Raw genomic sequence first — 8,341 nt, 5'->3', positions numbered from 1 at the left:
AAAATGACATGCATTTACATGAATAATTGTTCTCTTTTATAAAAATTCACACAATGCATTGCAATTGACGCGATTCCAAATACAGCGCGCCACCTACGATCACGCCTGGCTGATCTACTTCGCGCAGAGCATCATGGGTAAAAGTCGACATCCATGAGTCGTCGCGTCGACGATGAACCATCGACCCTGGAAACAGAAACGAGTGTTGCTATCGATTACTCAAATTTGCTTATTTACGTTGATGATGATCAGCTGTTGATTCAACCCTCCGACGGTTTTTTTTTTTTTCATTCCTGTCTCCTTTTTAAAGTTGATTTCGACAGTCATGGTTTAGGCCTACCTCTGTTCAGAGTGTTATGCCTATTCCCACACAACCTTATTTTCAAACTTTTCCGAACTTTCCGAGGCGCTCGGGAAAATACTTTATAGGCTCTCGTTTACAAGAAAAGAAAACACTTTCAGGTCTTTTAAGCTTTGTTGTAAGTAGGCCTATAATAGACTTGATTAAAAAATATCATAGGGGATAGGCCTACTTCATGCATATATCCTTTAAAAAAAATTTAAACCTTGTTTGTTTTAAGTAAAGTAGGCCTAATTCTCAATATTTAGAATAACGAAATATTCAATACATATTTTAACAGCATGAACAGCGTAAAGCATTTATTTTTTAATGTGGTTTTTTTCTGCCTCCTTTATAAAGTTTATTTCGACAGTCATGGTTTAGGCCTACCTCTGTAAATGTTCAGAGAGTTAGGCCTATTCCCACACAAAATAATGGGCATCAATTAAACCCTTATTTTAAAACTTTTCCGAACCCGATCCGAGGCTCTTGGGAAAATACATTAGGCTCTCGTTTACAAGAAAAGAAAACACTGAAAAATATGATTGGGGATAGGCCTACTTAATTAGACCCTCATGAATATATCCTTAAAATACCCACAATTTTTAAACCTTGTTTGTTTTAAGTAAAGTAGGCCTAATTCTCAATATTTAGAATAACGAAATATTCAATACATATTTTAACAGCATGGACAGCGTAAAGCATTGATTTTTTTAATACGATTAAAACGTTTTCGAATTTCAAATGTACTCTATTCCTATTCAACCATCTACGGTTAAAACTCGATGTCAAAAATGTTGATGTCTCTGATGCTGATCGACCATCTAGGCCTATAAACCCGATGTCAAAATGTCAATTTTCGAGTTTGGGTACATTGTAGGCCTAATAGCAAATGCTTTTGATGCAAGACAATTTCAAACAGAAAATTTAATCTAAAACGCAAATTCGTGCCTTTTTTATTTCTTGTTTGGATAACTTTTCCCATAATTATTACCATGCGTGATACATGATTAAGATAAAAGCTTTTGGTTTTCAAAAATGTTTTGAACGCTTGTCTTATTTTTATTTTTATTATTTTTTTTCCTAACCTAGGCCTATAGATGTTTTACATTTATAACCTTTTTACAAACTTGAATAGATATGAATTAATTGTTTTAAAGCATTTTTCGAGTGACGTTTGAAACACACTTTGTAGCATGAAGTAGGCCTACTGTATGACCACGAAAGGTCGTAGATTTAGAAGCCATTTCCTTCGATATATAGCCCTAAACAAAACACTTTGGCCCCAATGTATAATATAATAAATTATTGCAAATTGTCACGTTTCCTACTCGAGGACAAGCAACCTTGGACAAGATTCTCACTAACTTTTCTTCGTTTTACAAGGCTCCAATTCCATCTTCCCCATTGGGTCGTAGTGACCACACTGCTGTTATCTGGACGCCTAAATCAGATATTGTGAAGAAGTCAAATACATTCACTAAGCGCACGATCAGACCCATGAAGGATTCCAGTATCAGAGAATTTGGAGCATGGATCTCAAAGCATGATTGGGTAGAGATTTATAACGCCACCGGAACTGTGGCTAAGGCCAATGCTTTTTATGAAACGCTTAACAACGGTATTGAAACCTATTTCCCTACTCGCGATATTAAAATGCACATATCAGACAAACCGTGGATCTCGGATAGAACCAAACACCTTATACGCGAAAGGCAGGCTGCTTTCTCTCCAGAGCGACCCTTGTTGTGGAAGCTTTACAGGAACAGAGTTCAACGCTCCATTGTTGCCGACAAGAACGAATACTACTATAATAGGGTTCAAAGGCTAAAAAAGGCTAGTCCAGCAAGCTGGTATAGAGAAATACGTGTGATGACCACCAACAACAAGTCCCAAACTTGCATACAGCCTCCTCCTGAGACTGATCCAACAAATGCTAAGGCTGTTTCAAACTCGATCAATGAGCATTTTGTCTCTGTTGCTAGGGACATAAGACCGTTAAATGTTGAGGAATTGCCCGCATTTCTCCCAGCTAAAGCATCTGTGCCTGAAATATATCCCTGGGAGGTATGTGAAAACTCAAAAGATCAAAAAGAACAAAGCTGGAGGTCCTGATGGAGTTTCAGCCACTATTATTCGCGAGTTTGCTTATGAGATCAGTGATCCTCTCTGTTGTATATTGAACACATCTTTTAATGAGGGAATTGTACCACCCCAGTGGAAACAAGCTATTGTTGTCCCAATCCCTAAGTCTAGCCCTCCTGTTTGGAACCAACTCCGTCCTGTCTCTTTGACAGACCATTTTGCCAAAGTGGCGGAATCATACATTATTGGGTGGCTAATGGAGGACATTGAGCCTCAAATTGATAGTAATCAATTTGGAAACAGAAAGAAATATTCCACCTCTCATTATCTTGTTAGACTTGTAGATAATATTTTGTCTCACGCTGAAAATACTAAAAGCATGTCCAGAGTTACAATAACAGATTTTAGTAAGGCGTTTGATCGCGTGGATCACAACATTGCTATTCCAAAATTAATTCAAATGGGAGCCAGATCTTGCATAATCCCCTGGATTTGTAATTTTCTCTCAGAGAGGTCTCAGTGTGTTAGATATCAAGACTGCCTTTCTGCATGGCTCAATCTTTCAGGTGGTGTACCCCAGGGCACACTTACAGGCCCTGCCACATTTGTTTGTCAGGTTAATGACGCTGCTCAAACTACAGATGAGAACAAACTGGTGCTTAAATACGTTGATGATCTCACTATTGTTGAGAACACCTTTGTCAATCAAAGATCTAGTATCCAGGATAATTTGAATCTATTTGATCAATGGGCTAACATCAATAAGATGACATTAAACCCCAAAAAATGCATGTTCATGGATATTAATTTTTGTCATACTCAATCAGATCATCAACCACTGACACTTGCTGGTGTCGAATTGCAATCTACTGATTGTGTCAAAATTTTGGGTGTGAAGATAACTCAGGATCTTAAATGGGATGTGCACACTGCAGATGTCATCAAAAGAGCTACAGGGCGTTTGTTCATGCTCACCACGCTGAAGCGGTTCGGTCTAGATCTGGATGACCTTAAAACCATCTACATAGGCTTTATAAGACCGCTTGTTGAGTACGCTGTTCCAGCGTGGCATCCAGGTTTGACCGAGCAGCAGCATTACGCCCTGGAGCGCGTCCAAAACGGGCATGCAAAATCATGCTGGGCTTCAAATACACATCTTATCAAGATGCTCTAGAACGTTGCAAATTGACTGAGCTGAGATCACGTCGCGATCAAATCTGTCTTAAGTTTGCCAACAAACTCCTGGAGCATCCTGACTTCCGTATCTGGCTTCCAGGTTACAGGAAGGAGACTGGTAGGAACCTGCGAAACGCTAACCACCTGTCTTTACCCAAGGTGCGCACTCAAAGATACGCGCGTAGTCCCATCCCATACATGGTTCAGCTGTGGAACAAGGATGCTTCAGGAGCAGGTCAATAATTTCTTGCTAGCTTGTTTGCAGTTATATATAGTTTGTATGTGATTTCGTTTTGGATTTCATGCTGTTGTAAGATATATTTAGTGTTTTGTTGTTGCCATTTTCTTTGTAGCATGTATGTAATTCAGCCTTTTGGCTGCCATATGCATTGTTGAAATAAACCTTGAATAATGTCGGGAGAAAATATATAGGCCCCTACTTGCACTAAACCTGTTAATTTTTAAAATAAACTCTCGTGCAGCAGTTCTGTCAACAAAATTACATAGGCTCAGCCCCCTCAATAAATTTGGTGCGGGGGCTCGAATACCTTTCTGTGTGAATAGGCACGTTTTCATTTTCATTTAGGCCTATAATGGCCTCCAAACTACATTGTTAAGCATGTTAAGTTATCTTGTTTTTGTCAAAAACATCAACTGCAAATTGTCCCTTATTGTACAGTATATCCTTCACCGTAAATCGGTGTGTGTGTGGGGGGGGGGGTGCCCCGGTTCGCCCCTTCAGTCTCAAATGAAGCAGCCCTAAACAATGCGTTCACCCCTCCAATAAAGTCCATCCCCAGATTTGACCTCTTTACTTTGTAGGTTGAGTCCTTGATCCATGGGCCTGATCCATTATTTAACATGCAAGAAATGTCGACCGTCCGAATTTAAACCTTTCCAATTTGGCCAAAGTCAGTGCCGTAAAGGATGGGCTACACTACAGTTCAGTTCCTTTCACAGTGTTGACTTATAATTTCATGAGAAAGAAAAGGAAAATGGGAAAGATTTTAATCTTTTCCATTTTCTTTTTCTTTAAAAAAAACATGTATAGGCCTAGGCCTAGGTGTTTAAAATTGTCCAATTGAATTAGTCGAAAAGGTTTTTGATTTTTCAATGTTGTGCCGACCGATAATATGACTAAAAAGAAACTCATTCCAACCAACGTGTGCTATTTGGGAGTAGGCCTAGGCCTACATTAAGAGTAAATTTCCTTGGGTTATGAATTATTAAAAGGGAAAGATGAAATAAAGATGGTATGACATGCAAGAAAGCGGAAGTAAAAATAAAATATGAAAAATTAAAAGAAACATGAATTAATATTAAAATCGGACATGACAATTGTCAAATTTAAACCTTAATTGTGACACGATCTGGTTCATGGGGGCCAAAGGAGGCATTTTTGAAAATTGTGTAACCATTACACGGATAGGCTATCATTTTAAACTGAAAACACCAAAGGTCTAGAATACTTGGTTCTAAAGTTATGAAGTTTTTTCATGCATATTTTCTTGATATGCCTTAAAATAATGATCTTTTAAAATTCATGTACTCTTTTGCAGTTTGAAACTTTCTTCATCTTTATTATTATGCTAGAACTCTATGAGGTATTGTTGAACTTATGCATTAAAGTCTCAAATTGAAATATTAATAAAAATAAATGTTATTTTTATGCGGTAGGCTATGCCTACAAAGTGTTTTATTGCGATCGTAATTTTTAAATGTTTGATAGTAATATAATTAAAAATACAAATTTAGGCTTAAAATAAAATAAGGACAAATCAAACAATTACAAATAACAAAAACGTGATGCATGTTTATAACTTAGTAATGAGTATTACGAATCTTTTTAAAATTTACTTGAAATTCTTTGCTGTAGGCCTATCCCGCGCGAATGGCCGCTAAGCGCCTTCGTGCAAAAAATCATTTTTAGAAAATGTAGGCCGATTACAAAAACGCAATTAACACCTATAGTATGGATGTTCTTAAGTATGCTGGTGTTATATTATTATATTATTATCGTATTGAACAAACAATAATTCAGAAAGAATTAAAACAATTTATTCTAATAACCAAAATAAAACCTATGCGTTTTCCATTAAAAAAGGACAGGCCTAGGCCTATACTTCGCATTGACTAGGCTCGCGCGTATCGGGCTGAAAAGCATCGTAAAGTTTAAAAACAAAAAGGGCGGTTTTAGAAAATGGGATAACAAAAGTTAACACCTAGTATCAACATCAAGTTTGCGGGTTTTAGAAAAAGACATATGTGAATATCAAAGTGCAATATTTCACTTCAACACAGAAAATCTCAAAAAATTTCAAAAAGTACTACAAAACATTGTGTTTTTAGAGTAATAATCACAAACATGGTCAGCTATGGTTGATGAAAAAGGATGTCGACCCCAGACACGGGAAATTCCAATTTTCACTGCCGTCGTTGGTGGCGCGCTGTATTTGGAATCGCGAGAATTGGCTTTATTTTGAATTAATTTCAATTGATTTGTCTAACATTGCCGGAAATGGGATTATTCGATTCTATACACCAGTACTAGTAGTAAATGTACAACAGCCATTTTACTTTCAAATCCCTACATAATTGAAAAATAAAATTACTGGAATCGAATCGAGTTGATTTATTTAGAAAGTGTTCTGATTCAAGAAAATGCGGACATAGCTTTGTGAATACCATTAAGGGTTTGTGCAATAATTTTCTGTCCCCCAGGGTGGGCAAAGTTCAAAATAGTCTGGCAAAAAAATGCTTGCTCCTCTCGACATCCAAAAATAAAAATAATAATAAAAACAAAAACAAAAAACTTGCGCCTCTCTCGTCCTGTCAAATATTGCTTGCCCCCTTTGCACATGCCAAATTTTCCGAGTCTGGAACAACATGATCTGTGTTGGAACCACAGAATTAGAGAAGGAGAACCGGGACTCCCTATACCGCCACGTACAATCGAGCCGTCAGCTATGGGGAGAAAATTGGGGGTATTCGGGTCCTTGCCGACGGTGCGCGGAGTCAAACGAAAACAATTCTGCGTCTCATCTGAAGCGTCTTGGTACTTGCGTGCAGGTCGCATCAAGTGCGTCTCTCAAATGCGTCCATCATCCATGTCGCGCTTGCATGACAACGAATGCCTCGAGCGCATTCCGAGGGAAACCGAATACCCCCAATTTTTGCTCCATGCCTGTATCAAGATGGCGGCCGAGTCCTGGTTCTCTGGTTTTAATTCTGTGGTTGGAACCCAGTTTGAACCCAGAACTTGAATGATCTAGATGTATATATTATGCGAACGTAGCGATCAGGAAATTTTGCATATCATAACATTTCTTATAATTGTTTTGCCAAGAGCGTTTTATTTAAAACGTACCCCATGAATAATCTCTTCCTCCATTTTGACATGCCAAAAGTCTCTCCCACCCTTTCTACTTACCAAGAAAATTGTTTTCCCCCTTTTTGTCCTGCCAAAAATAGCTTGCCCCTTCTTTTTGCCTGAGGGGCAGATAATTATTGCACAACCACTATTAAATTCTAATGTAAAAATGCTAAACTATATTAATGTTGTTGTTGAAAACACTATAATTTATATCAGGCAAAAATCGCCATGGTAGGTTGAATCCACAGCCACGCATGGCCATTTTGTTCCGACCTGTTTAATAGTTTTGAGACGCATAATGAGCCGTGGGACATCCGACTAAAGCTACTGACAATAGCCTGGTAATTGACCTCTCTGTGTGTGAGTGAGCATGTATACGCCATAGGGTCGGGCTACTTTTAGACTGCCTCCACGAGTGAGTGCAGCTAGCCAACGCTGCGCTATAGTTCGGCACATATAAAATCAGGATTTTTTTCAGTTTTTGAGTTCAAGACGCACGGTTCTTTCTCAAGACGCAAGCTAACGACTATCATATCCGTTCAACACATATATTCAAGTGCAAGGATCTAAATATGGCTTCTTTAGAATAAAAAATTACGGGCGATATTCATCATTTTCTATCCCGGTATCCAAAGATTTATCGTCTGACTATCAAATCGTGCATAGCACATTCACGTGTATCGATCCCGGGTATTCATTTTAGTATCTCTGCTGTACCAAGTAATTATTAGCCAGGCGATGTCGGCGTGTCAGGCTGACCAAACACGATTTTTCCGAATCCAAGAAGGACAATCACCTCTTGTTATCTATGTGGGCCCAAATTAATTTGACAGTTGCAATTCTAGCAGAAATGTGATTTAGTGATGTGTACAGTTTCCTATTAGATCACCACAACTATGGAAGTAAGACCGTTAACAATGGTACAACCAAGGTCAAAGGTGGAAACCAAGGTCAAAGCTACAACCAAGGTCAAAGCTTTAACCAAGGTCAAAGGTCTTACTTTCCATATGGGACAGGTTATGTTATCAGAGATGTTGCCTTTAGTTGTAAATAAAGTTTAACGATGTGCAACAAGTTAAACTCAATTTGCCCTTGCCGTGAAAGTGGCGATTCCATTTGTTTACCGGGTCAGAGGTCATGTTGTCATGCCAGCGTTGTGGTGATTGACCCGGGAACCAATGAGAGTCGTCGCATGTCGCGGGTTTGGGACATGATCCTGGTGATCAAATCATTGTTGGTTTGAAATCATACAAGACAACATCTAAAAATTTTGTCCTGAATATTTCGTCTTTAAGTGAATAAGCGGTTAAGCTTACAGCACACAAAGGTTGTGCTTTGAATACATCTAAATGATGCGCTGGTTAGAC

The sequence above is a fragment of the Amphiura filiformis genome, chromosome 5 (genome assembly GCF_039555335.1).
Source record: "Amphiura filiformis chromosome 5, Afil_fr2py, whole genome shotgun sequence".
In the NCBI taxonomy this organism is placed as follows: Eukaryota; Metazoa; Echinodermata; class Ophiuroidea; order Amphilepidida; family Amphiuridae; genus Amphiura; species Amphiura filiformis.
Note: the sequence above shows the minus strand (reverse complement) of the source record.